This window comes from Macaca nemestrina, chromosome 19, assembly GCF_043159975.1.
Source record: "Macaca nemestrina isolate mMacNem1 chromosome 19, mMacNem.hap1, whole genome shotgun sequence".
Classification (NCBI taxonomy): Eukaryota; Metazoa; Chordata; class Mammalia; order Primates; family Cercopithecidae; genus Macaca; species Macaca nemestrina.
In genome coordinates this window covers 80,489,873-80,517,376 of record NC_092143.1, presented here as the reverse complement: position 1 = coordinate 80,517,376, position 27,504 = coordinate 80,489,873, and the positions used below count along the sequence as shown (strand labels likewise).

At 45.5% G+C, this 27,504-nt stretch overlaps 1 long non-coding RNA gene across 1 annotated transcript in view; it reads right to left on the bottom strand.

Moving 5' to 3' along the window:
- Positions 1-2,833: 2,833 nt before the first annotated feature.
- Positions 2,834-27,504, bottom strand: part of LOC112426118 (uncharacterized) — a 34,070-nt gene continuing 9,399 nt past the window's right edge. Inside the window, exon 3 of the long non-coding RNA XR_003017397.2 lies at positions 2,834-2,988. This is a non-coding gene — a long non-coding RNA (uncharacterized lncRNA). The remainder of the gene's footprint in view (positions 2,989-27,504) is intronic.

The window sequence follows — 27,504 nt, the reverse complement described above, 5'->3', positions numbered from 1 at the left end:
GAAATACAGGACTGGTAACGTAGCAAGCAAGGTGAACACAAGCATATTTCATCAGTTACACTTGCCCTTGAGTTCCACAGAAATGACCCAACTGGCTCAGATCAATTCATACACACACAAAGGGGGTTTGTGTCACAGCCGAGGAACACTGAGTTTGGGGAATCTACTGCTTTTATAGCAAACAGTAAAAAAGTCTGCTCTTTGGGGATGAGGGAAGACATTACCTCATTTCTCAAGGTCATCAGCTACATGAGCTACCCTGAGGACGGCCTGCAGAAAAGAGTGGCCAGTCTCAGCACATTTCGTAGGAGTTTATGAGGCCGAACATTGGCTCCAGCACCAGCCCCCCCGTTAACTAGTGTGTGAATTTCAGCAAAGTCAGGTAACTTTTCTAGCACCCCATTTTTCTTACCAGTAAAATGATCACAGTAAAAGATGTCCCAGCCAGGAGGTGAGGTGGGATGTGGTTGGGAGAATTTGGGGAAGACATGGAGGGACTGGCTTCCTGCTTGGGAACTGCCAATGGCTACATCAGGGCTCCGTGGTATTCATAAGTCACTCCTGAGTCTCCTCCAAGCCATACAAAAAGGGTGATATTTTGTAAATGGGCTGGAGGCCCACATTCCCCAAAGCCAGGTTCAGCCTGTGTTTATGCTGGAAGCTCAAGTTCTCGACAGCTCCCCACATGGAGAAAGTTCACCTGGGCCTCCTCGGCTGGAGAAAGTTCTCCTGGGCCTCATCGGGCTGGGATGGAACACGAAGTGCTCCAGAACCATCCTTCCCCCACCCTGTCTTGCGACTCCACTCCCCACGATCACTTACTTTTCCTACACTCCCCTGCCTCAGATCGCAGTTCCCTAACTGCATAGCCACATGTCCTAAAGCATCTAAAGAAGATGAAGTCCATGTTCATGGGGATTAGCCAACTGCTATCAAAAAAGAAAGACTCACCCGGAAGCTTTTCCCTGGGTGTTATATTTCTAAGAGGCATTCTAACTCACGAAGTGAATCTGAGCTAATAGCAGTCTAAAATCAATTCGATAAGAAATTCATTTGCTTTAGAAATTTTAACAAAAATGTGAAATAAGTAGATTGAAATAGAAACGTGACTTCATGGGGTTAATAACCTATGATATCTAGTTTCCCACAGGATCCTTAACAAAAGATCCAAAGGTGGAAATGTGAGAATTATTGGTGGGAAACACACTTGGATAAGACCTTCGGGTTCTTCCAATGATACCCTGAGGATGTCAACTGGTCTGCCCAACCTATTAGCCAAGACATTATCCTAATAAACGCTTCATCTACAACCTTATTACATTATATGCCAAAATGTGAATGTCCTCACCTGGCTCTATGAGATAAGTGAAGTAGACAGAATTATTCCCATTTTAAAGGTGGCCCGACTGGAACACCCAGAGGCTACATGACTTGCCCAGGATTAGATATTTAGCAGGAGGCAAAGCTGGAATCAGACCCACGTCTCCGGAACTCCTCTCTCTGAATCCTCCATATTATTGGTAGGTATGATCTGGTCAAAGAAGAAAAAGGAAAAGAAAATGCAGATACTTTAAAGAAGCCTGGGTGTCTTAGAGAAGAGAGTATGCACCATATACATAGCCAGGAACACAAGTAGGTAAGTGGGTGGGTAGATGGGAGGTAGATGGGTATAGGTAAGTAGGAAAAAAAATACATGCAAACATAAACATTTGAGGCAAGTCAGAAAATTAACCACAATATAAAACAGAAAATTAAATCATAAAAACAGAATCAAAATCAGTTGAAAGGAGCAAATAAATGGATACCACCAGGCACCAGGATCAGTTAGATGCTACCACTGGGGCAAAACCCAGTCCTGAGTCCCCGGTGACAGTAGGTGTGGGATATGCTTGACATTGATAGGTCAATTAAAAGTTAATTTGGAGAAACAAACATTTTTTTCTGCCCCGCAGGTTACTATGACAAGGGCTTTAAGTAATATGGTGGATAAAGTCTTCCACCGTGCTTTTGCAAAATACCCAGGTTTGTTCTTCAAAAGCACATTTCTGGGCCGGGCGCGGTGGCTCAAGCCTGTAATCCCAGCACTTTGGGAGGCCGAGACGGGCGGATCACGAGGTCAGGAGATCGAGACCATCCTGGCTAACACGGTGAAACCCCGTCTCTACTAAAAAATACAAAAAACTAGCCGGGCGAGGTGGCGGGCGCCTGTAGTCCCAGCTACACGGGAGGCTGAGGCAGGAGAATGGCGTGAACCCGGGAGGCGGAGCTTGCAGTGAGCCGAGATCCCGCCACTGCACTCCAGCCCGGGCGACAGAGCGAGACTCCGTCTCACAAAAAAAAAAAAAAAAAAAAAAAAAAAAAAAAAAAAAAAAGCACATTTCTTTGTCAGCTTCCCTTCACAAAGCTGATGTAACATTAAATCACAATTTGTTAGATGCTTTTCTGTGGAGAGCTGAGATAATGAGGCCCAGGTCCATTGCTTTCTAAGATCTAACTCAGAGCAAATGTGTACATGGATTACATCTAATTCCCAGAGACAGGAAAAGCAATCAGAATATAGGCATCTGATCCCCGTAAACATATCAGTGAGAAGCTGCAGATGTAGTTAAATCAGACATCCAGGAGTTAAACAGCCAGGCAGAAAAGAAAGGGCAAAAATAAGGGCTGTAAATGGAAGATTCTTGATAAGAATATTGTTTATTAATATATTCTACCTGAATTAATACAAACATATTCCAAGTGACAATTACACCAACTTCTTGAAGTCTTTGGCTCTTGAATCCACTTGGAAGTTTCTGCATGAAACCACACTTAACTTCTGCACATCTGCCTAGCTGATCTGCCTCCTCCTGCCTGTAAGTCATCGTCCACTTGACGTTATTCTCTTGAGCTCTGCTGACACCTGCCTGCTCACTCTCATACTTCTTCCTTCAATGGAAATGCATTTCCCTTCCAATTCCAGCTGCAATCCAGACCAACAGGTGTAGTCTTTGAAAAACAAATGAAGAAAGAACATATTAATTGAGTTGCTCTTGAACAAATGTATATTAAATCTAACAAATATTTATCGAGCTCTGGATATGCCAGGAACTACTACGCTGGGTGCCATGTTTTCAAAGATGAATGAGACGTGCCCTACCCCATCAATGAGCTCTCAGTTTAACAGAGAAGAGTGCGTTGTGGTTACACAATCCTTAACAGGAAATCAGGCCCTTGGGCAAACACATTAACACACTGTCTTCTGTGAGTGCTGTCATAGAGGGATGAATGGGGTGCCGTGAATGGAGAGGCTCCTTCTGATTTGGAGGATGGGTAAAGTTTCAGAGGGCCAGTGAGTGCCTTTGCAACTCTCCCCTGTTCCTTGCTAACAGAACCCTGATTTTTGTTCAGGTATCCATCCATAGAAGATGAGCTAAATCCTGACTGGCCTAAGCCAGTCATGACAATTCCATTCCTCTTGTCTGGGATAGATTTAGGCATGGAGATGCGTAGAAATGCAAAGAAATATGAAAGGAAGTCAGCTGGGGGACTTCTGGGAAAGGTTTCCTCATTCTTTTTTATCCCCCTCTTGATTTTTTAAGTATTTTTTAATTTGACATATAATAATTGTACCTATTTATGGGGTACATAGGGATGTTTGGATACATAGAAGCTACGGTACTCAGGCCAGGGTAATTAGCATATCCATTGTCTCAAATACTTATCATTTCTTTGTTTGGGAACATTCAGTATCCTTCTAGCTATTTGAAACAATATAATATATTATGGTTAACTACAGTCATCCTACAGTGCTACAGAACACTAGAACTTATTCCTTCCATGTAAGTGTAATTTTATATCCTTTAACAAATGTCTCCCTACCTTACCTATCCTTCTACTCTTCCCAGCCTCTAGTGTCTTCTGTTCTACTTTTTACTTCCATGAGATCAACTTTTTGTCCTTAAAAAGAAATGCACGTGTGTCCTCTGGACCTGATGACTACTGTCAGTGATCTGATGGTTGTGAAGCATACTTACCTAAGGGCATTAGGCAGTTGTTCACCTGGTATTCATATGCGTGGGTGTGTAAGTGTACATGTGTGAGTGTAGTCACTTATCTACAAAGCTGTGAGCTTCTTCTTAAAAACATGAACCGTCTTACAAATCATTTTTGCATTCTCACAGAATCTAGCACAGTGCCTGTCACATAGAAGACACCACCTAAATGTCTGAATAAATCAATACATAGAAATTCTATTTACCTTTATTACAACCACATATCAGTGTATAATATATAATTTTACTAAAATTTTAACAATTATACATTATGTTTCCAGTATATGTAACATTTTTTGAGTTTGCAACTTTTCAAAATACAACCCAAGATTAATCCAGGCCTGTGCTGTCCAGTAGGGTAGCCCCTGGACACACGTGGCGATTTACATTTATATTCATTAAAGTTTGTTAAAGTTCAGCCCCTTGGTCATCCTAGCTGCACGCGGCTAGTTACTACTGTATGGGACAGTGCAGATACAGAGCTTTTCTATCATCATAGGTGGTTCTACAAGACAGTGCTGATCTGGAATACCCACTGCTCACATTTGACTCTAACCCAGTGCTTGGCACACAGAGGACACGCATACCACATTGTTTGAATAAATGAATTCTACTGACCATTCCAGACATTCTTAGAACAGCCAAGATAAAATAGAAGTCCTATGCTATCAGTGAAAGCAATCAAAGTAAATGTTTAGCTTAAAACAAAGCCAGTGCCCCATCTGTCTAAAAGGATGCTGAGATGTCTAGAAAGGCCCAGAGGATTTCTTGGCTGCAGACTTCCCTGATCACAGAGCACACCCAGCCACAAAGCCAAGCCCAGACTGAGCTGCTGAGGCCGGAGCCAGCATCCCCTCACAGTCACACCATGGCCCTTTGTTGGACTGGTGTATGGTTCATAGCATATTCTTCAACTGGCTTACGTAGACTGACCTTCCTGAAGGCGGCTGAGCCAATGTTCCTTCAGAGCCTATGTCCAATCTCCTTCTAAATTTCACCAGGGATTTCACTATGAATTAGAGATTTGAGAGTAGTCCGCAGGTCCTAATTGATTAGAATGCCTTTTCTAGCCTGAGTGCAGTAGATAACACACAGGTGACGGCCAACTCGGCCCATCTCAGTTTTGTGACCGTGAACAAGTAACTCAACTCCTAGCAGTGTTCATTCATCTATAGAATGGGGATAGAGAAAGTTCTACTTGACAAGATTTTCCAGCATCTGATAGGTTCATGCAGGAGTGCACTTGACACAGTTGCTGCACGCGATGCACACTGGCAGGTGGCCACATGCCGCTGGGCACACAGAAGGCCTCGCCAAATGTGGTGTCCCTTCCCTGCCCTACGCTGCCCTGCTGCAATGTCTGCCTGGGGTCCCTTCCATATGCCTTGCCTAATTCGTTGTGGTCGTTGTTTTTTAATGATAAATTATAAGCTTGAATGCAAGAATTGGACATGAACATGGAATTAAACTTCTTCCAATCAGAAGAAGGAGAGAAAGAAAAAAAACTGAGTCTAAAAAGTATCAGCCCCTGAAATAAACAGCCTACCCACAGAACAGAAGCCTGGCCCAGAGCGACTGTCAGTGGGCAGGGCTTCTGCTCTTGTGGCTAGCTCTCCTTCACACCGGACACTGCATCTTCTTCCTGCAACCCCCTCTGCCTGGACCTGCCTCACTTCTGTCCTCTCCAGGCATTCCTCTGTCTTCCCCCAGCACTAGCCTCTCCCCACAGGATTCCTGGAGATCCTTCCTAGAAGGCAGATGTGTGCACATAAAGAGTTGAGCATCTGGTAAGGATGAATTCAACAGAGAAAATAATACTAGGACAGAGGTCCCTACTTAATCCCATGCTTCTCACCCATCCATGCTGAAAGCGCTTCAGATTTAAAACGAGGTTCTATGCTTATAAAAATGACCACTCATCAGGAGCTTTTCAATCTCCTAATACATTTCAAAACATATGCATCTTTCTGCGACACCCCAGGAACTTGAGGGAACTGCATTCACATTGAGAAATGCCATGCAAGCTATAGAAGTGATGGTTCACCCAGCACAGTATTCTGTCTCTTCTCACAAAATTCAGTCATGCCACCCAGACATAACTTGGAATCCCCTATTTGGCCTTCTTATATGTATTTATAGTAATGCACTCTATAAAACATTATTTTACTCAACACATCTAAGCATTTTTTATTGGCCCTGACACTGACTCCCTTCTTGTCTTCGGGAATATTCCTTCATTGTGGCCGCCAGACTGAACCTTTGCCCAATCTAAGCTTTTCATGATTTTAACAACCTGGTGGTCTTAGCCTTTTTCACTTTTTGTCATTCCATACCGAAAGAGCCTTAATAGTTTTATTTGCTCATATTTGGATCTTTACTTGTCAAAAAGTCCAAAATGAACCTTAAATATTTTAAGTCATCTGCAATATTTTTAAGATGAATCAGCTTTTCAACTTTTTTTCTTTGGGGATTTGTTTTGCCATTAACCACATCCTCTAACAATGTTACGTAGCCAACATTTAGCTGTAATGTATTTGCATAATACGGGGGCAAGCTTTAAAGAAACAGAAATACTTAATCATTGACATAAAGCTCTTAGTTTTTCCTTTACATACTTAACTTATCTATCAGTGTTTCGCTTAATTGAGCCCTCGTGTTTTCCCAGGCTTAGGGAGACACTATCTTGAGTAATCTCCCAGAACAGAACCAGTTTCGAGCGCTCCTGGGATGTTTCAGAGGTGAAGACAGCAGAGCACTGACCAGCTGCAGGCAAACTTTTTATCATAGCTGAAGCAAATAATTTCGACCGCCAAGTTTTGGAGCACAGCATTCATTCTCTGTAGTTCTTCCTTGAGGTCAGACACAAACAACACACCCTGCTCTGCCCGTTCTTGCAGTGAGTGGCCTCTGCGGGAGTGCTCTGTTCCTGATTCCTGCAGAAGCTCCTGCCATTGGGATGAGAAGCCATCTCTGCTCTGCCTCCCCAGGTGGGGCACACTGTGCTTCACAGTGACTGTTTTCCTGCCAGTCAGGAAGGAGTTTGCTTTGACTGCTCATGGATTCATCCACAAGCATGTCTGGAGTGCTAGTAAGCTAGCGAACACAAAGCTAGCTCCCAGTCTGCGTGTGTATTCCATCAAAGCAAGCCTGCCCTTGCTCTAGAATAAGACAGGCAGACAGGCCAGGCACGGTGGCTCACGACGGTAATCCCAGCACTTTGGAAGGCCGAAGCGGGCAGATCACCTGAGGTCAGGAGTTTGAGACCAGCCTGGCCAACATGATGAAACCCAGTCTCTACTAAAAATTTAAAAATTAGCTGGGCATGGTGGTGCACACCTGTAATCCCAGCTACTCGGAAGGCTGAGGCAGGAGAATCACTTGAACCCGGAAGACAGAGGTTGCAGGGAGCCGAGATCGGGCCACTGCACTCCAGCCTGGGTGACAGAGCAAGACTCTGTCTCAAAAAAAAAGGAAGGCAGACAAATGATGGCAGACCCCTAAGGGCCGACGATGGCAGGAGGGTCCCCGTGCCACGGGAACAGAGGAGAGTGTGGCTACTTCGTCCTGATGACTCAGAGGGCAGCAAAGAGATGGTGACATTTAAGAAGGACTTAAAAGATCGATAGTGATTTCCCAGGCAGAAAAGCAAAGGCATGAGGCATTCCAGAAAGAAAATGTCATTCGCCAGCATAAAAAAGTAGACATGCAGAAACACAATTCAGTTCCATTTGATAAGTAGAAGATGTCTGCGGGGCCCAGAGGCGGAACCAGCCGCAAGAAGTTTGAAATTGGAGACTAGAGCTCAGGAAAGAGGACAAAATAAGAGTCAGATCATGACCAGCAGAGCTGGGCTCAACCTGGGAGTACTTAGGATAGGAGAGATAAAAGACCGAGTCAGGGAGCATCGACTTTAACTGCCCAGGCGGGAGGAACAGAAGCAACTCGGGGTGGTCACTATGGAAGCAGGAGGACTTGTCTAGTTCCGAAAAACTTTTGGAGGCAAACGTAGAGACCCCATCCCTGACGGAGACGTTCAGGAAGCCTCATCAGATAGCCAAGAACAAACCCTCCTGCTGCACTGCATTGCCGCCAAGGGCTTGCTGTCTGGGTGCTTTTCCATTCGGAAGACGAGCAGTTCCCCATTCTTGGTCTTGGTGTCCTTTATTTTATCGCTTATTTTATGGTCACTCTAACTCCAACTGTTTTTTCCTTTTGTGTTGTGAGATTTTGATAAATGGACTCATAATAATTTGTGGCATAAGAACATCAATCAATAAAAATAAAGATCCAAAATATGATTTAATGAAGTCTCTAAGTTATTTTATTTACTAAAGAAGAAGCAACCTATTTTTGAGTGAATTCACTTTTCTTTTCTTTTCTTTTCTTTTTTTTTTTTTTTTTTTTTTTTTTTTTTTTTGATACGGGGTCTTGCTCTGCCACCCAGGCTGGAATACAGTGGCACGATCATGGCTTACCGCACGCAGCCCTGACCTCCCCAGGTTCAGGTGATCCTCCCACCTCATCCTCCCAAGTAGCTGGAACTACAGGCACAAACCGCCACACCCAGCTAATTTTTATATTTTTGGTAGAGACAAGGGTTCACCATGTTGCCCAGACTGGTCTTGAACTCCTGGACTTAAGCAATCTACCTGCCTTGGCCTCCCAAAGTGCTGGAATTACAGGTGTGAGCCACCATGTCTGTCCCTGTGGTATAGGAACATCAATAAATAAAAATAAACATCCAAAATATGACTCAATGAAGTATCTAAGTTATTTTATTCACTAAAGAAACAACCTATTTTTTAGTGAATTATTTCACTTTCCAACGTCTTTGGATTTAGGCATTTGTGTGGCCACTAACCACATCCTCCCTCAGCGTCAGTGGCCCAGGGGTCCCACACGGGCGGAAGCACAGATGCCCACCCACAGTCACAGTGCTCTCCTCACTAAAGCTGTTGTCTTCCGAATCTGAGATCCTAAAATGCTGTTGACAGAGAGACTTTTCCAGGAGATAGGCAAACATGAGCTGGAGTTTTACCTAGGTGTGATGGGAGGTGAACAGCTGCCTGGCCCTCTGCTCACTCTGTGTCCTCATTGTGGCCTGTCATTGCAGAGTGACACAGATGGTGGAGGGTCAGGGAGCAATGACAGGACGTTCAGAGAAGACAAGGCGAAGCAAGGAGAATGGCACAGCATCTGAGAGTCATCAGAGCTAAGTCATAGGGGAGTCTAGTGGCCATTTGTCCCTTTGGTTCTGTGCTACCCATATGGCCCTCAATGCCCAGATAACGACAGTCCAGCCCCTACTCCACACCTACCTGCAGGGAACCCCATCCTTCATCAAGTTCCCTCCAAAAGGGCTCTGCGACTCCCATAGAAGATCTGCAGAGTCTGTGGGTCCAGGCTACTGTCATTAGTCTCCTCGGCCAGCTACCTCATCACAAGGAGGACGTGCATCCCACTGCCTGCTATCACAGCGGTTTCCCCAGGCTCTGTCACTGTTCCTGTATTCTTTCCTGCTACCATGGACACAAGCCCCTCCCTCAATCTCCCCAACACTAAGATCAGGCTGTAACTCCTTTTTATTATTATTATTATACTTTAAGTTCTAGGGTACATGTGCACAACGTGCAGGTTTGTTACATATGTATACATGTGCCATGTTGGTGTGCTGCACCCATTAACTCATCATTTACATTAGATGTATCTCCTAATGCTATCCCTCCCCACTCCCCTCTCCCCACAATAGGCCCCAAAATGTAATGCTCCCCTTCCTGTGTCCAAGTGATCTCATTGTTCAATTCCCACCTATGAGTGAGAACATGCAGTGTTTGGTTTTCTGTTCTTGCTATAGTTTGCTGAGAATGATGGTTTCCAGCTGCATCCATGTCCCTACAAAGGACATGAACTCACCCTTTTTTAAGGCTGCATAGTATTCCATGGTGTATATGTGCCACATTTTCTTAATCCAGTCTGTCACTGATGGACATTTGGGTTGATTCCAAGTCTTTGCTATTGTGAATAGTGCTGCAGTAAACATATGTGTGCATGTGTCTTTATAGCAGCATGATTTATAATCCTTTCGGTGTATACCCAGTAATTGGATGGCTGGGTCAAATGGTATTTCTAGTTTTAGATCCTTGAGGAATTGCCACACTGTTTTCCACAATGGTTGAACTAGTTTACAGTCCCACCAACAGTGTAAAAGTATTCCTATTTCTCCACATCCTCTCCAGCACCTGTTGTTTCCTGACTTTTTCATGATTGCCATTCTAACTGGTGTGAGATGGTATCTCATTGTGGTTTTGATTTGCATTTCTCTGATGGTGAGTGATGACGAGCATTTTTTCATGTGTCTGTTGGTTGTATAAATGTCTTCTTTTGAGAAGTATCTGTTCATATCCTTTGTCCACTTTTTGATGGGGTTGTCTTTTTCTTGTAAATTTGTTTGAGTTCTTTGTAGGTTTTGGATATTATTAGCCCTTTGTCAGATGAGTAGATTGCAAAAATGTTCTCCCATTCTGTAGGTTGCCTGTTCACTCTGATAGTAGTTTCTTTTGCTGTGCAGAAGCTCTTTAGTGTAATTAGACCCCAATTGTCAATTTTGGCTTTTGTTGCCATTGCTTTTGGTATTTTAGACATGAAGTCCTTGCCCATGCCTATGTCCTGAATGGTATTACCTAGGTTTTCTTCTAGGGTTTTTACAGTTTTTGGTCTAACATTTAAGTCTCTAATCCATCTTGAATTAATTTTCGTATAAGGAGTAAGGAAAGGATCCAGTTTCAGCTTTCTACTTATGACTAGCCAATTTTCCCAGCACCATTTATTAAATAGGGAATCCTTTCCCCATTTCTTGTTTTCGTCAGGTTTGTCAAAGATCAGATGGCTGTAGATGTGTGGTATTATTTCTGAGGGCTCTGTTCTGTTCCATTGGTCTATATCTCTGTTTTGGTACCAGTACCATGCTGTTTTGGTTACTGTAGCCTTGTAGTATAGATTGAAGCCAGGTAGTGTGATGCCTCCAGCTTTGTTCTTTGGCTTAGGATTGTCTTGGCAATGCAGGCCTTTTTTGGTTCCATATGAACTTTAAAGCAGTTTTTTCCAATTCTGTGAAGAAAGTCATTGGTAGCTTGATGGGGATGGCATTGAATCTATAAATTACTTTGGGCAGTATGGCCATTTTCATGATATTGATTCTTCCTATCCATGAGCATGGAATGTTCTTCCATTTGTTTGTGTCCTCTTTTATTTCACTGAGCAGTGGTTTGTAGTTCTCCTTGAAGAGGTCCTTCACATCCCTTGTAAGTTGGATTCCTAGGTGTTTTATTCTCTTTGAAGCAATTGTGAATGGGAGTTCATTCATGATTTGGCTCTCTGTTTGTCTGTTATTTGTGTATAAGAATGCTTGTGATTTTTGCACATTAATTTTGTATCCTGAGACTGTGCTGAAGTTGCTTATCAGCTTAAGGAGATTTTGGGCTGAGACAATGGGGTTTTCTAAATATACAATCATGTCATCTGCAAACAGGGACAATTTGACTTCTTCTTTTCCTAATTGAATATGCTTTATTTCTTTCTCTTGTCAGTTTGTAACTTCTACAAAAATATATTGAGGACTTGTGGATAACAGGAAGAATGACAAAACAGATGAGAAAAAGAAACATCTTAAAAGTGAATGCCAGATACAACTGCAAACAGTGTCCATAGGGCCCCCAGCCCTCCAGCATCTCAACTTGCATGGCAGCGACAGTCCAGCTATCATCCGATATATCCTGGACTGGTTGTTTCCAGCTGCCCCTTTCACCCACTGAGTGTCCCAATTAGAAATACGAATTGTGTGATTTACCCACCCACCACTCTTTCAGAATGGTTTTATTATTTAAAAAAAAAATTTGAGACAGGGTCTCATTTACTCTGTCCCCCAGGCTGGAGAGCACTGGCACAATCATAGCTCACTGCAGCCTCAAACTCCTGGGCTCAAGCAATCCTCTCTCCTCAGCCTCCCAAAATGCTCGGATTACAGGTGTATGACACTGCAACCTGCCTCTGAGTGCTTTTATAACGGTGCCTCTACCAGTGTCCAGGGCCTCTCCCTCTCCAAAAATCAGCAAGGGGGAGAAAACATACCTTATCTAAGCCAGCTTTGCATGATGATGTGCAGAATGCAATTGTGTCATTCCATGTTATCAGACCAGTAGGTTCAAGTTTCTTATTTTAAGAACTGGATCACAAATGCACTTCTTTCTTCCCTTCATACAGCTCTAACAATGTCTGATCATATTTAAATCAGAATTACAATTCACCACTCATAGAGCAGAGGTCCAAGCCTTTTATCCAAAGTCCCAAGCTAGGAGTCAAGAGAGCCCATCCCACACGGTCTGCTCCCCAACAATGGGCAAGAAAGAAAGGAGGCGCCTGGGATCTTCCCTCCAGAGTCCAGGCCATTGAGATGCCAGCTAGCCGGGGCATTAAACCACTCCATGAACCCCATCACCACCCTGGTCAAGGGAGCAGGGACCCTTGAGCCAAGTGCATGGGAGCCAAAAGTGTGTGTAGGGCAGTAAATATCACCTGACTCTGGCCCAGATCCAACAGGGCTTAGCTTGGCCATAGGCAAGAACTGAACAGAACATAAGGAAAGGGTTCTTCACCTCCATGGGACTGTGGCTTCTCCCCGATGTACTGCAGGATGCAACCAAAGGCCCTTTGAAATCTTTTCCCCCAAATAAGTAATTGGAAAGAATAACCCAAACTTCCACCTAGAAAAAGAGAAGAGCTGTTGGCAGTTTAAACATAACAGTCCCAGGTGTCCTCAGATTCTAGCCATCACAGTTTCCACAAGGTTGGGGCTCTGTCTCAGAGTCTCTGTACACTCAGCTCCTCTCGGAGCTCATCCTGTAGGGATGTGTACTATGGTTCACCGTTCCAGGAAGGAGACAGGCCCATCGAGGCACCAAGGCTGGCTGTGCAGTCATCCTGAAAACAGCAACAAGCCCCTGGAACACAATTGCTTTGACTTCATCCAGAGCCTCTGGAATCAGGAAAAGTAGACTTGGTTCTCCGGACTCACGGCTGATTTATCACATGGCTGCAGGCGTGTGGCTCAGCATCTCCATCTGCTACCTCCTTCTCTAGATCCTTAAAATTAAAGGCAGGCCTAAAAGGCACTTGACACTGAGTTGTGTTGTTTTTGTGTGGGTAACCCCGTGAAAGAATAATCCATTAACAGAGGCATCTCCTAATGTCCCTTCATGTAGTAATCCACCCATTCACCCTCAGCAAAAGTGTGGCACTGCCTTCAAAATATGATTTCAGAAGTTGAAGACTTGTCCCAATGGTTTCTGTCAAGAAGCATCTAGAGGAAGTTTAAATCTTGAGCACACGGCTGCCTTTGCCCTTGTAAATTTCTGTACCTTACAAGGGATCCCCTGATTCCAAACAAAACTTCCTTCTCCTGCTGGTGGTTTGCTATTTGCACCATAAAACCAAAGTCTGCAGAAGATACCAGGTCACGGAGAATTATGGATGAGTGGGCAGGGCACAGGGGCACTGGGACTGAAACTGGGTGATAAAGAAAATGAACTGAGGACAAGTCTGGGAAGAAACGGGCAAACGTTACACCGGTGGCTTGATGGGTATCTTCAAAGTGGTCTTTGCTGATCTTGCATTGTTTCCACAGTGTATTCAGAAAGCAGGCTGGGGGCTCACTGGACTTCAGTCAGATGGCTTGAATTAAAGCCTTAGCTTCACATTCGTGGTTTTCTGGATAAATCACTGAACTTCTTGGCATCTTGATTTCCTTATCTGCAAAGTGGAGGTGATGATACACATGGTCGTTTTTGACCCATCGACCTCCTTAACCTGATAAGAGAATCTCAAATTCATTTTGAGAATAAACTCCCTCAGCTCTGGCCCCAATAATCCTCCCTTGTTGATCCTCCTGGCAGGCCTCTGTCAGTAAAGAGACCCCACCCTACATGGGGGACAGGTGCTGACTCATGCTGGGCCTCTTGGAATTTTGTTCCCAGGTCACTTGACTCATGAGCATAGGGTCCCAAGGATGGACAATATAAGCCGTTTTATCTCAGCCTGGTTCTTTAGTTGTTCCGTCAACTATATGTGTCCCTCTATATCCTCCCTCCCCCAATAAATTCCTTTATTGCTAAAGTTAGCAAAAATCAGTTGCTGTTACTTGCCACCAAAGAACTTTAATTATACTGCATTTCACAGTTGCCCTGGCTACCTCACAGCTAGTTCTGAGAATCAAAAAGACCTGGGATGGGATGTGAAAGCATTTTACTAACCATACAGCTCTATACACATTTTGTCATTTTTGCTATGCAGAGTCAAACGCTCACTGTCTGCACACTGGGCTGCACAAATCCTGGATGCTGGGAAATTTCCAGCACGTTGCTGTAATGGAATTTGGGATAAGTTGTGCCAAGGAATCTCCCGGCCAGAATGAGAACAGTGAGCGTGATGTGCTGCCCTTACCCAATCGCCGCCATGTTTGCCATTGGGCATCTGAGCACCCAGCCGAGCAGCACAGGGCTGCAGCCTGCCTGAGCTGGATTTATGGTCCACGGATTAGTGGGGATAAATCCTCCCTGCTCTTGGAAATCAACTGAATAAACAAGAGGAAAACATCACCTAGAGTGCGCTCTATAGGCTGAAGGACTGAGAAGGAGCAGAATGATGCTGGTCCCGTAATTACCTTCGTAGAGATGCTTTTTTAAACGCTCAGCAGTTTTGATGCTGATAATTGAACCGGTTTTTTTTTTTGGTTTTTTTTTTTGGCGGGGGGTGGTTTCCTTTGTGGCTCTTTATAGCCATGATCTATTGCCCATAATGCTAGGTGTTTGTTCGTTTGTTTGTCTGTTTGTTTTTAAAAAGGTGGGAGGGGGCTACAGTTAGAGTTCAGGGTGGGCTCAGTGTCTGCTTAACCCACTGAAAGGCCTCAAACTATAACTTCAAAAGGAAATTGTTTGTCCCAGTGACTTCTCCTGTGCAGCATCAAGAATTTTAAACCTTGACTTAAATGCTGCTCCGAGGTGACATACAAAGGAGCCGTCCTTGCCCCTTGGTAACAAGCAGTCCTCTACAGGAGAGGTTGGCAGGAAGGCGCCGCTGACCTCGGTTGGGGGTCCGGTACGTGCCAAGCACTCCAGGAGGCAAAGTTCTCCCCCACAGCCCGCGCTGGCCAGGAGCAGACCAGAGAGAGGGAGACAGGAGCCCTGCGCAGAAGCAGCTTCCATCACGGGTGGAAAGTGAAAAGCACCAAAAGAGAAGAAGGCGGAGTTTTCTGGACATTCCACAGAGAGCACCGGACCCTGGAGAGGACCACAGGGAGCTGACCTTAAGCAGGGCGCTCAGGCACAGGAGGAGTCAACTGTATGGAGGCGGCAGGAGGGAGAGGAGTTTCCGCTGGAGGATAGGTCTGCCCAGGGTGCGGCAGGCCAACACCAGAAGGAGAGAGTTCCACGGGGAAACGTGGGAAGCCACTGCTAAGATGTCATCAAGGCCAAGCTTTGAGCCCAGGCATTCATCGTAGCACTCGCACAAACCGGAGGAGCGCACCCACCGCCCCTGCTCAGAGCCCCACAAGTCCCTGCAGCCGCGCAGGCTGCAAAACAAGGCGCAGAGGAGATGACTCTGCCCCTTGACCCTGGGCGGTGGAGGAAGAAGCACAGCAAATGCAGCCTGTGTGAGGGGCTCCCCGGCCCCTGTGCCCTCTATGCATTAGGGGTGTGAGGGGTGCTTCCCGGCCTGTGTCTTCCACGGGCTACCCCAGGACCCTCAGCAGCCGCACCCCCAGAAGATTCCTGAGCGTGTCCGCGGGAACTTGCCTTCTCCTAGGCAGCCTTTCAGCTGCACCCACCACCTCCCCGGATCTCCTCTCAGACTCCCTCATGTGGGCGCCGTGACACTGAAGACTGGCAGGGTCCCCTCCTTGCCCTTGCTTATGGTGCACTGGGAGAATGTGAGTCTCCTCCTTCTGTTACTGTCCTCCAATGCTCAAAGCCAGCCGCCTTAGGGTGCCAGATGAATAGGAACCGGACAGAATGGGGAAAACTCAGTCTCATAATGTCTGTAATAGAAGAGCTTTCTTGTTCTTGACCCCAAATGCACGCTCCTTAAAGGCCAGTCCAGACTAGAGGGCAGAGGGGAGGCTGTGCCCTTCCATACCCTCTTTCAACCTCCCTCCCAGCCATACCACCAAAACAAAAACAAGCCCATCACCCCTTCAGCTAAACACAAAAGCACCTTGGACATTCTCAAAGTGATAAGTGCTCACAGAGGCCACCGCATCTTTAATCTGCAAGTAGCTGAGTGTGAGATTTCAGCTCAAGCAACCAAGCACCTATACATCCATCTAAAGAAATAAGACATACACGTGGATAACTAAATTGAATGAGCCAGCCTGTGAAAGTACCAAAAGAATAATGCCCTTTGATGATAAATCAACCATCTTCGTGGAATGCCTGTGAGGGAACATGGGAGCTAAGCAAGGGCTTAAGGCCAAAGTGGCAGAAGGCTCCATTTACACTTGCACCTCCTCTACCAGAACGCACCTCACACATGATTGTACCTATTTACTTCTTTGACGATAAGGTCCCATGTAGTTTTTGCTCAATATGGTAGCCAGAGGTATTTCAGACATCCTGGTCAATAGTAGGTATATAGTCAATATTGGATGGATGGATGGATGGATGGATGGATGGATGGATGGATGGATAGTTGGATGGGTTGGATGGGTGAATGGGTAGGTGACTGTATGGGTAGATGGGTGAGTGGATGGGAATTTAGGTAGATAGATGGGTGCATGGATGGATAGGTGGGTGGTTAGATTGGTGGAAGGAGTGGGTGGATGGGTAGGTGGGTAGGTGGATGGATGGATGGGTGAATGGGTGGGTTGATAGTTGGGTTGGGTAGATAGTATGGTTGGATGGATGAATAGGTGGGTGAATAGATGGGTGGGTAGGTGGGTAGATGGATGAAAAGATGGGTGGATAGATGGGTGGATGGATAGACGGGTGGATGGATGGGTAGGTGAGTGAGTGGCTGAATAGGTGGGTGGATGGGTGGCTGAATAGATGAGTGGATGGATGGATGGATCGATGGATGGATGGGTAGATAGGTGGTTAGGTGACTGGATGGATGGATATGTGGGTGGATGAGGTAGATGGATAGGTGGGTAGATAGGTGGGTGGGTATGTGGATGGATGGGTGGATAGGTGGGTGGATGGATAAGTGGATGATGCCTGTCTACATTTTGGGTTGGGTGGAAGGATGGATATGAGAACTGCATGAGCAAATTTTGTTCATTGTAGGCATCAAGATAGATCCTTGCTCACTTTCCTTGATATTTTTCCAAAACTGCTTATCTATTAAACATTCCTTGGGGAGCACAGATGTAACAAAGTAGAGAAAATAGTAATCGCTAAAGTTCCTTTTCACTGAGAGCACCATGTAATGAGAAATGCAAATAAGGTAGAAGCGACAGACAGAAGAAAAGGCAGGAGCTGGAGGGTCTACATGCCAAGTGATTACTTGGTCAAGAATGATGGTAAACAAAGTTATGGACAGATTCAGTCTGGAATTGCTTGGGGACAGTGTGGCATAGGGGAAAGCCCCGGATTAGCATCTAAGCATCTGGGTTTGAGTCTGCCACTTACTTGCTCTAACACAAAGGGCAACTTAATCTCTTTGGTGCTTTAGTTGCTTCACCTGTAAAAGGGCGACAATGATAATAATATTTAGTTAGTCTTCATGGTGGCTAAGACAGCATGAAGGTGGAAGCTCTCTGTCAACTGGCAAGCACCTTACAAGGGCTGATATTCCTTATCAAACCTTCAGCCAATCTGTGGACACACAAATGTCACAAACAGCATCCTCCTTACCCGTTTCCAGATGAAGAGCTGAGACACAGGGCATCAGCTAAGTTACCTCGGGTTGATGCCAGGGAAAGCTGGGAAGGGCTGGCCATCTCCTGGCCCCTGACCATCAGACTGTGCCCCAATGCTGGCTGGAGAATCAGTGGAAGGAGGCAGCCAGCTAGGATCTTCAAAACAAAAAAAGGATTTCCCAGCTTTAGCAGACATAGGTAGCCTCATGAGGGTGCTTTATAAAGTGGAAATTTCGCATACAAACACTGCTGCCTTTCGCTATGTCCTTGGCACCTGCCTGTCTGGGTAGGAGATGTGAGGCTGTGTGCCACCTACTCCAGTGTTAATATCTTCAGCCTTCAAACTGTGCTCACTGGATCTCAGGATTCTCAAAAATAGTTGGATTTTGACCTTGACAATTACCTAGTTCAACTGTGTCACTATAAAAACAGGAAAACAGTGCAAAAGAAGTGGCGTGATTTATTGAATATTCACAATCTGTTGGCCCTGGGAATTTCATAGTAGACATTGCATTTCGCACTAAAGAAATAAAAATGAGGCATGAAATTCTAATTTATGGATTCTTTTGCATACACAGATGGGAGGGAGATGCAGGACTGCTGTTTATCAAGCACTGCTGCCCATGGCAGCACAATAGTGTCTCCTGACTGACGAGGACTTTGGGGGAAGTTACACAAGAGTCAGGGCCATGTTCTGCCTTTGGTCTTCAGGCACAATTCTCTTGATTTTGCCACAAGGCCAGATGACAGGATACGGCTGCAGAAAGATTAAAATGCATTTCTTACTCATGGACAAAGAAATCATGAGCATCTCAAAACCCTCTCCTTAGGCCCTGGTCTCCACACCAGCCAGGTGGAGCTGGGTGTCACCAGTCACATATTAAACCAATGCTCACTTGGATCGTTTCAGTAGATAGTGAGGAAATGAACAGCAAAAGGTTCCATGTGCAAAAATGGAGGGCTCAAAAAGTGACACCTGGAGGACCGATCCTCTCCAATCTGCCTTTTGCTTTGTGTTAAGAGCAATATTGTCATCAATATCCTTGTAATTAACATTTTCGACATCAATATCAGCACTGGATTTACCTCTGCCCTACAAGAGAATAGAGTATGTTCCCTTAGGCCCACAAAAATAGTAAGTTGAAAAATCTGTGAACTTAAAAAGAAATTACACTGAATTAAAACCAAAGCACAATTAATTACTCCTAGAATGTGTCACGCATTGTGCTAGATATTGGGTATACACGGGAATGTGAAAGCTGTACAGTCTTGAGCAAGTTCCTTGCCATCTCAGTAACTAAAGTATCTTGTGTGCAAGGTGTACTCAATGGACGGAAATACTTATCTTGTATAGTTTTAAAGGACAGAATATGGTGAATATGAGGAATTTGGGTTCTCAACAATTAGAAGCTGCAGTCCTGCCCTTGAGAATATTACAAGTGGAGCCCCTATTCTCTGTGTCCTTGTGCGGCCTCCTTCCTGCATTTGAAGACAAGGGTTTTCACACAGGGCATCTGAGGGCAACAGGCTGTCTAGACCCCCTGAAAGACAGTCGACATCTGCTCATAGCCCTCATGGAGGAACTGGCCAGCTCTGGTCTGTGCCTGGCGCCTGCCGTTTGACGCTGTGAAGAAGGAAAAATCCTCCGGATATACCTAGCTAGCGGAGCACTGGTACACAGGAAGCAGGTGGAGCTCGCTAAAGCTGTGCAATGAGTGGCATAGCAGACCCCCAGTGGTCTACAGACCTGCCATCCTCATCTGGGTTAGTGGGCCTGTTCATATGATGTAGCTGAACCTTGTTTCAATGTCCCCAGGACTGTAGATTCCAGTTAATTAGTCCGATGTAATTATACATCTTAGAACACCACACAGGCAAGAGTTTCATATCCTTTTTCTTCATTGTCTGGACCAGAAAACATTACATTATATATATACACACACACACACATATATACACATATATACGTGTGTGTGTGTATATATATATATATATAAAGGATGGAAGGTTATTGCTAAACTGTCTTAACAGGGCTCTTGCTAAAACTGGATTTTACAAGGAAGTGCACATATGGGTCTAGGAGAAGGTTCAGGGGCCTGACTTCAGTTTGGTCGAACAAAAAATCTTTGTCAAAATCTTGGTCACTTATTTATAAACAACTCAATTTAACATCAACCCGGGCCTGACACCTCCAAGGCACTGTGGACTCCAAAGCCTGAACAGTCACAATTGCTATCCCTGAGGCAAACTGCATAGAGCACAAAATAGTTACAGTACAGATAAGTGTCCTAAGAGGAACACAAAAACAAAACTAGGAAAGACTTTATGCAGGAAGGGGCATTTCAGGAGCATTCTAGAGAGGAAAAATGAGCCTGGCCATGGAGACAGGAAGCTCTTCACGCCCAGAAAGAAGAAGGGGCAGCATCTGCCAGGAGTGGGTGCAGCTCACCCCTGCCTCGTTCTCTGGGAACTGCCCGCCTGCTCACCGGAGGAAACTTCAGTCCCCATATTAGTGCTGAGTGCGGCTTCCTTGGATGGTCTCAGGATGGACACTGGCTCCCCATCTCTGGAGCATAGGCTGCAGTGGGTCTACATATAGCTCTGCTGTAACCAGGAATCTGCGGAGCGGCGAAGATGCACCCTCCGCCATCTGGAAAGGGCAGCACAGGAGAGTGGGTGCTGAGAGTGGAGACGGCAGCCAGCATCCAGAAGGAGGAGAGATGCAGAGCAAACCATGACGACTGAGCTGCTGCAGGTCCCGCCAGGGATATTCCAGGTCCCTCAGGGCTGGCCAGCAGCACTTAGGGTAACCAGAGCTGCTGGCCAAAGAACCTTGTCCACCATCAAGGAAGTTCGAAAAACAACACCTGTGATCTGGGGAACCCAGTCATTTATCTTGTTCTCCCTGACCAGAGAGATAAGAGATACACTCTTTAAGAGAGGTTCCAATCTAGACCAAAAAAAGGAATATAATTTCTTCATTTGATAAAAAGAATGTTCTTTTCTCCACTAGTGCCCACCTCAATGGGCTTACGCACTTCAGCTAGTGCTATCCTGATCTCTTCTGGTATAAACAGTCCCTTTTCGGCGACCCAGTCTCTTTCAGGCCAATTTCCTCTCCTTTCCCCTGCTCTCCTTCCCTCTACCCTCCAGAAGAGAGGTTCGGGGAGACAGGTGTTTTGGGGGAGACTGGCAGGGGTCCTCTTACCCATGCAGCAGTGTCTGAATCCTGCTGACTCTGCAAAGAATGCCTGGTCCAACCACTTCCTGGATTCAGGACCCCTAAGAAGAACTTATCCATCCAGCCTGCTGACAAGTCTTGCCAGCACCCACACCTGGGGTCCAAGCCCAAGTCATTCACCTCCAGCTATAAATAAATAAACTGGTTGCTGCAGATTCCAGACCTTTGTCAATTTCCCTGCCCCTCTGCATCCCTCATCTCTACTCCCCACAGGCCAAGCCAGGTCTGTATGAAGTTCACTGTATTAAAAAAAAAAATTATTCAATGATAACTTGTTAAGGCACAGTAAGGCGGACTTTATTCAGGACCATCACAATAGGTATAGGGACCACAGCTGTGGGATTTTGCAGTGGGGGAGAGAGATTGGGGTCAACTCTGAATGCAGCCTGAGCAAGTAGGAAGGTATAGCAAAGGAGCAGGGGTGTCAGTGAATGGAAAATTACTGAGAGTAAACATCCAGGATAAGGTGGATTCTGGCTACATTGACCTAACAGGGTCCTTGCTGAAGACAGGCCAGGGTGATCATACATCACCTGGAGGATGGTGGAGGATAGGAAACTGGATCAAAAATCAAGAATTATTAGACACCAAGGACAGAAGGTTCTTAAACTATGTTAACAGGGTTTTGCTAAAATGGGATTTTACAAGGAAGTGCATGTATGGGCCAAGGAGAAGGTTCAGGAGCCTGACTGAAGGTTGCTCAAACAAAAAATCTTTGTCAACTGCCTCGGCTCACCCAACTCTGCACGCCTGCCCTTGGGCCACGTCAGATCTTGGACCCTCCCTGGAGTCTGCAGTCTCCTTCGAGGTGTGCTGGGTAAGCGTGCCACACGCCACAGTGATATAAAGTCTCTCCTCACCTCGCTAACTTTGTAATGCAAACCCAACGCGCCTTGAAGTGCTGCCTCAGGAGCAAGAGGAGCAGGAAAGAGAACCCTGACAAGTGGCTGCCTTGAGTTTCTTTCATCTCGCTTCTTCTTTTCAGAACCCACTGGGGTGGGAGAGGACAGGCGTTCTTCTTCCTCTTTCTTGCATCATTTCCCTCCAGCCCCCAGAAGGCCCTAATTTAGGCTAAATTTATTCCTAATACTTTTATAGTGTTGTAAATGAAATTGTTTTCTCAATTTCTATTCCTGATAGTTTACTGTTAGTGTATAAAAATGCTACTAATTTTTGTGTGTTGATTTTTATCCTGCAACTTTACTGAATTCATTTATTGGTTCTAACAGTTTTCTGGTGAAGTCTTTAGGATTTTCTGTAGATAAGATTTAACTTCTTCCTTTCCAATTTGGGTCATTTTTGTTTCTTTCTCTTGCCTAATTGCTTTGGCGAGGACTTCCGGTTTGTAGAATAGAAGTGGTGAGAGTAGGTGTGTGTGCTTGTCTTGTTCCTGATCTCAGAGGAAAATCTTTCAGCTTTTCACCACTGACTATGAAGGTAGCTGTAGGTTTGTTACATACCGTCTTTATCATGTTAACGTACATTCTTTATATATCTAATTTGCTGAGAGCTCTTATCATAAAAGGATATTGAATTTTGACAAATGCTTCTCTGTACCCATTGAGATGATCATATGATTTGTGTTCTTAACTGTTTTAACTGGTGTATCACAGTTATTGATTTGCATATGTTGAATCATCTTGGCATCCCAGATATAGGTCCCACTTAATAATGGTGAATGACCCTTCTAATGTGCTGCTGAATTCAGCTCGCTAGTATTTTGTTGAGAATTTCTGCATCTATGTTCATCAGGGATACTGGCCTGTAATGTTTGTTCCTTGCAGTGGGTTTGTCTGGCTTTGGTATCAGTCTAACGCTGGCCTTATAAATGATTTCAGAAGTGTTCCCTTCTCTTCAGTTTTTTGAAAGAATTTGAGGATTAGCATTAATTGCCCTTAAGGTCTGGGTAGAATTCACTAGTCCAGCCATCAGACTCTGGGCTTTTCTTTCTTGGGAGATTTTTTTAATTCCCAATTCAATCTTCTTACTAATTATAGGTCTGTTTAAATTTTCTATTTCTTCTTGATCCAGTCCTAGGAGGTTGTATATTTCTAGGAATATATTCATTTATTCTATATTATCCAGTTTGTTGTATATAATTGTTTACAGTAGTCTTATATGATCCTTTGTATTTCTGTGGTGTTAGTTGTAATGTCTCTCATTTCTGATTTTATTTATTTGAATCTACTCTTTTTTTCTTAGTTAGTCTAGTTAAAGGTTTGTCAATTTTATCTTTTGGCTGGGTGTGGTGGCTCATGCTTGTAATCTCAGCACTTTGGGTGGCTGAGGCAGACAGATCCCTTGAGCTCAGGAGTTTAAGATCAGCCTGGGAGACAAAACCCCATCTCTACAAAAAAAAAAAAATTAATTAATTGGACATGGTGGTATGTGCCTGCAGTTCCAGCTAAGTGGGAGGCTGAAGTGGGAGGACTGCTTAAGCCTGGGAGGTTGATGCTGCAGTGAGCCAAGATTGCACCACTGCACTCCAGCCTGGGCAACAAAGCTGTTCCCGCTTCCTGCAGTGCTGGGCCCCAGGCTGATGAAGCCTCTGCATTGACAAAATCACCAGTTGTGGTTTAAAACCACATTTGTACAAACCATCATTTTCCCATCTCCAATTTCTAGGTTCTGTTCTCATACACATGCCAGGCTTATAAAGTTGTGTGAAGCTCAGGAAGTAAATTCCTGTGTAAGAAAGTGATTTATAATATTACAGTCACAGGCCTAAACATTGTCAGAATCAATCTAGTTCAATTTTTTGCTCATTTTTTTCATCATTTATCTCTTCCATATTCCCTCTCCCTGCTTTATCCAATCCACCCCAACACACACGTGCATGCACATGCGGACACACACACGCTGTGCATGCATGCGTGAGGCCAGCAGCCCACTTTGCTTTGTTTTCATGCCACAGGCAGGTGGTAAGATGCCCCTCTGGGCCTGCATTCCCATTTCTGTGGTCCCGCTCCCTGGCTGGCCAGGCACAGGGCTATGACCCAACTGGAAAGCCTTGCTTGACAAGTCGGCATGGAGTGTGACTCCATGGCAAGAGTCTCTGAATGGACAGGATCCATGCATTGGCAGCTTCACCAATGGCATCAGCCATGTGACATCAGCAAACCCTTTCTGAAAGTCTCTGATTGTCCCATTGGTGTTGTGCATAATCAAGAAAGGCAGCTAACAAGCAGCACGCAATGGTGTTGCTTTCATGTGGCAGAAGCAGGGCTGGGTATCCCCTAGGCAACTGCCAATACCCACAGCCTTTTACACGGTCAAGTGGGACCTGGTTGTGCACCCTAGGAGGGATTTCTGTGCCTTTAAAATGAGTAAGCAATGGGTCAATATGAAGAACAGTTATCTGTTCTTAGATTTCCTCCTTCCAAGCAATTCTGCCTACCTGTCTTTTAAAAGATGAAGGGAAGGTAAATGATTATTCTCAAGGTGACTTTCCTCCTGTCCTTTATCTTTGTTGTAGCCTTAACAAAGCATTTGCATGGCTTTCAGAGATGCCCCTAAATTTGTTTGTCCTTGCCAGGTCATCCAAAGACTGGCCCTTAGTTTCTCTGGCAAGACACTGAAGAAGGCTTTGCCCTCAGGGTTGAAATGGCCTATGTTTTGGACCCAAACCAGAAGCTTGGAATGACTGGGTTTTCAGTTCTATCTGTTTGTTAAATGTCTTTGAGGCTGCTGGGATTCTCTCCACAGTGCCGGCCTGGAAGGAGGTACTGGCACACCACTCACCCAAAATGCCTGTCAGCTCAGACGACTTCCTGTCTCTGGCTTCAGATGGCAAAGTCAAGGAAGTGAAATGTATCAAAACCTGGGCTACGTGCTCATTCCCAATTTTTTGATGCTCGACAAATGTTATGAATAGTTAATCATTTGCTCCTAGCAAGTAAAGCCCTCCTCAGGAATGAATTGGCCATGCAGAAGAGGCACTGACTCTTTCAGACCCTGGGTGAATGAAGTTTCTTGGCAGGCAGGCCTCATGCCATGCAGTCAGGCTCACTGAAACATATCAAGGGCGTGTCGAGAGTCAAACTGGGGAGTATCTGAGGTGCAGATGGAGTTGAAATCCCACAGAGCTGATTCAAGGGGCTCTCAGTATTCACCCGGGAGACTGACCTTAACAAATTTTACTTAAACTAATTGAAAAGAAGGAAAATGTGTCCATTTGAAAATGATAAAATCTCATGGTTGGACAAGACTAAAGTCACGTGTTTCAAGTTTCTTTCTGATGTGTACACACAGGGTGGTTATGCAGCATCCCATTCACGGGGCGCTCACTGCTTCCCCTTTGCAGAGCTGGGATTGTTCATGCACACAGCAGCCCAGTGCCCCTTTCTCGAATCTGTCGCCCTTCAACTCTCTTAACCGAGACATCCATGCCCTCCCCTGCCTCCCCTGTGTCTCAGGCATGGTCCCGGGTGCCCACAAGGTCCTGCTGCTCTCCTGTCAGAGCACCCCCATCTGTTCATGCTCCCTTGAAATAGAGGTGCCCCTCACAGAGCCCAGCCAGGCTCCGCGGGTGGTCCCACAGAGCCAGAGCAAGACCATCGCTCGCTCCCTCTAAACATTGCACTTTTATTAACGCGGCCACAGCTCGTATTCTTGGCAGCCACAACACACCAGTGCTGAATATTAACTTTATTTTCAACCAACCTTTAACCCATTTTACTCCTGCTGCCACTAAATCTCAGGGCCACACCTCAGACGTCTGCGATTCGTTTTCTGAACCCAAGAGCTGGGCCTTTTGTTGCCAGGTATTTTAATTTAAAAGTAGACAGCTGAGCCACAAATCAAACTGAGGCACACTCACCCACATCCTTGTAAAGTTGCCCCAGAACCAACAACAACAAAAAAATCCAACAGGAGAACAAGAACTGTCAGGTTGAAATACAGCCCAGACCACATTTCATTTAGACAAGCACTGCCCTATTAATTTTAGTCAATTATTAATTCCAGCCCTTTGGTAACTGGGCAGCCTGGAAGAACAAAGGCATCAGTCGAAGCAACTGCTTGGGTGACAGTGACAACAGGACCATTCTTTCTTCCAGCTCTGTGGAGCACAATGGGGGGGCAGGAGAAGTGTAGGGGCCACAGCATACACGGGGGGCTCACAGACAGAGGCCAAGTACATCTGGGATCTCCTCACACCATCCAATGCATCTGTAAGCCCCGTGCCAGTGAGGGCACCCCCCACCCCCACCATGGATTCCACCAGCCAAGAGCGTCCGCACCGGCACTGGCTTCTCTCACTGCGAGAAGTACTGAGCTTCCTTCTTTTCCGTCTTGATTTCGAGAGTCTCTACACCGCCATGGTAGGAAGTGAGAAGGAAATGGGGAAGGCACGGGAGGGAAATAGGCGCAAATGGGAGGCCTGCACTTCTTTTAAAATATAGACAGGACTGTGACCATTCAGACCTTTTGTAGGAAGGCACACTTAGGAAAGAGACCATGTCCATGCACCTACTGGCTTGGGAGAGGGAATCAACTCTCCCGTTCCAACGTGCACTGGCGGACGCGGGCTGCCCCAGGACATCCAAGGCCCTGGCCAGGAATCAGACACCCTGAGCACCGTAAGGAAAATGGGAAGCCTGAGACCGTGAGCCATCCACAGCTTTCACGAAGGCGAACCGAGCTACAGCCTTTCCTGAGCGCTGGCGACACTGGCTCCCGTTCCCCACTGGGTGAATCTTGAGTTTGTGTCTGCTCACTGGGGCTTATGAATTGATCACCAAAGACTGTTCTTCCTAATCATCCTCACTTCTCTTCCTCTGTTCAAACACCATTTTAAATTGCCAGCCCACAGGTCCTCCTTGGACCTCCCTTCTTTTGCATGGCTTTTGGTTACAAGAAAAACCGAGCATGGTTAGAAGTGTGGTTTGAGCTTTTTTTCCCAAACATTTCCACGACTTTGCTGTTGCTGGACTCCGATGTGGGGGCTCTGCTGGCCCCTCCACACCCCCTCCACTTTCACAGAGCTGGCAGATGGAAACGGTATCAGGACATCTCCATTACACAACAGGCTTTCACAGGGCGATGGTTCACGTTTTACTGCAGTTTCCTTTGGAAATGCTCAAAGCAACTACATCTGTTTCCTTTCATTGGGACTTTTATGTTCTTCCAGCCAAAAAAGGAGAGGACAGAGTTCATTAAGTCAGGATAGTAATAATGACGATGTCCACATACATTTTGTTGTGTTTGGTGCTTTTAAATATTGAAGTATTCACCACCCTCTTTCACTCCCTCTTTCTTAGTTAGGGAGTGAAGATGACGAGAAAACTGCTAAGCCTCAGGGTGACACCTCAGAGGTCCTGCCA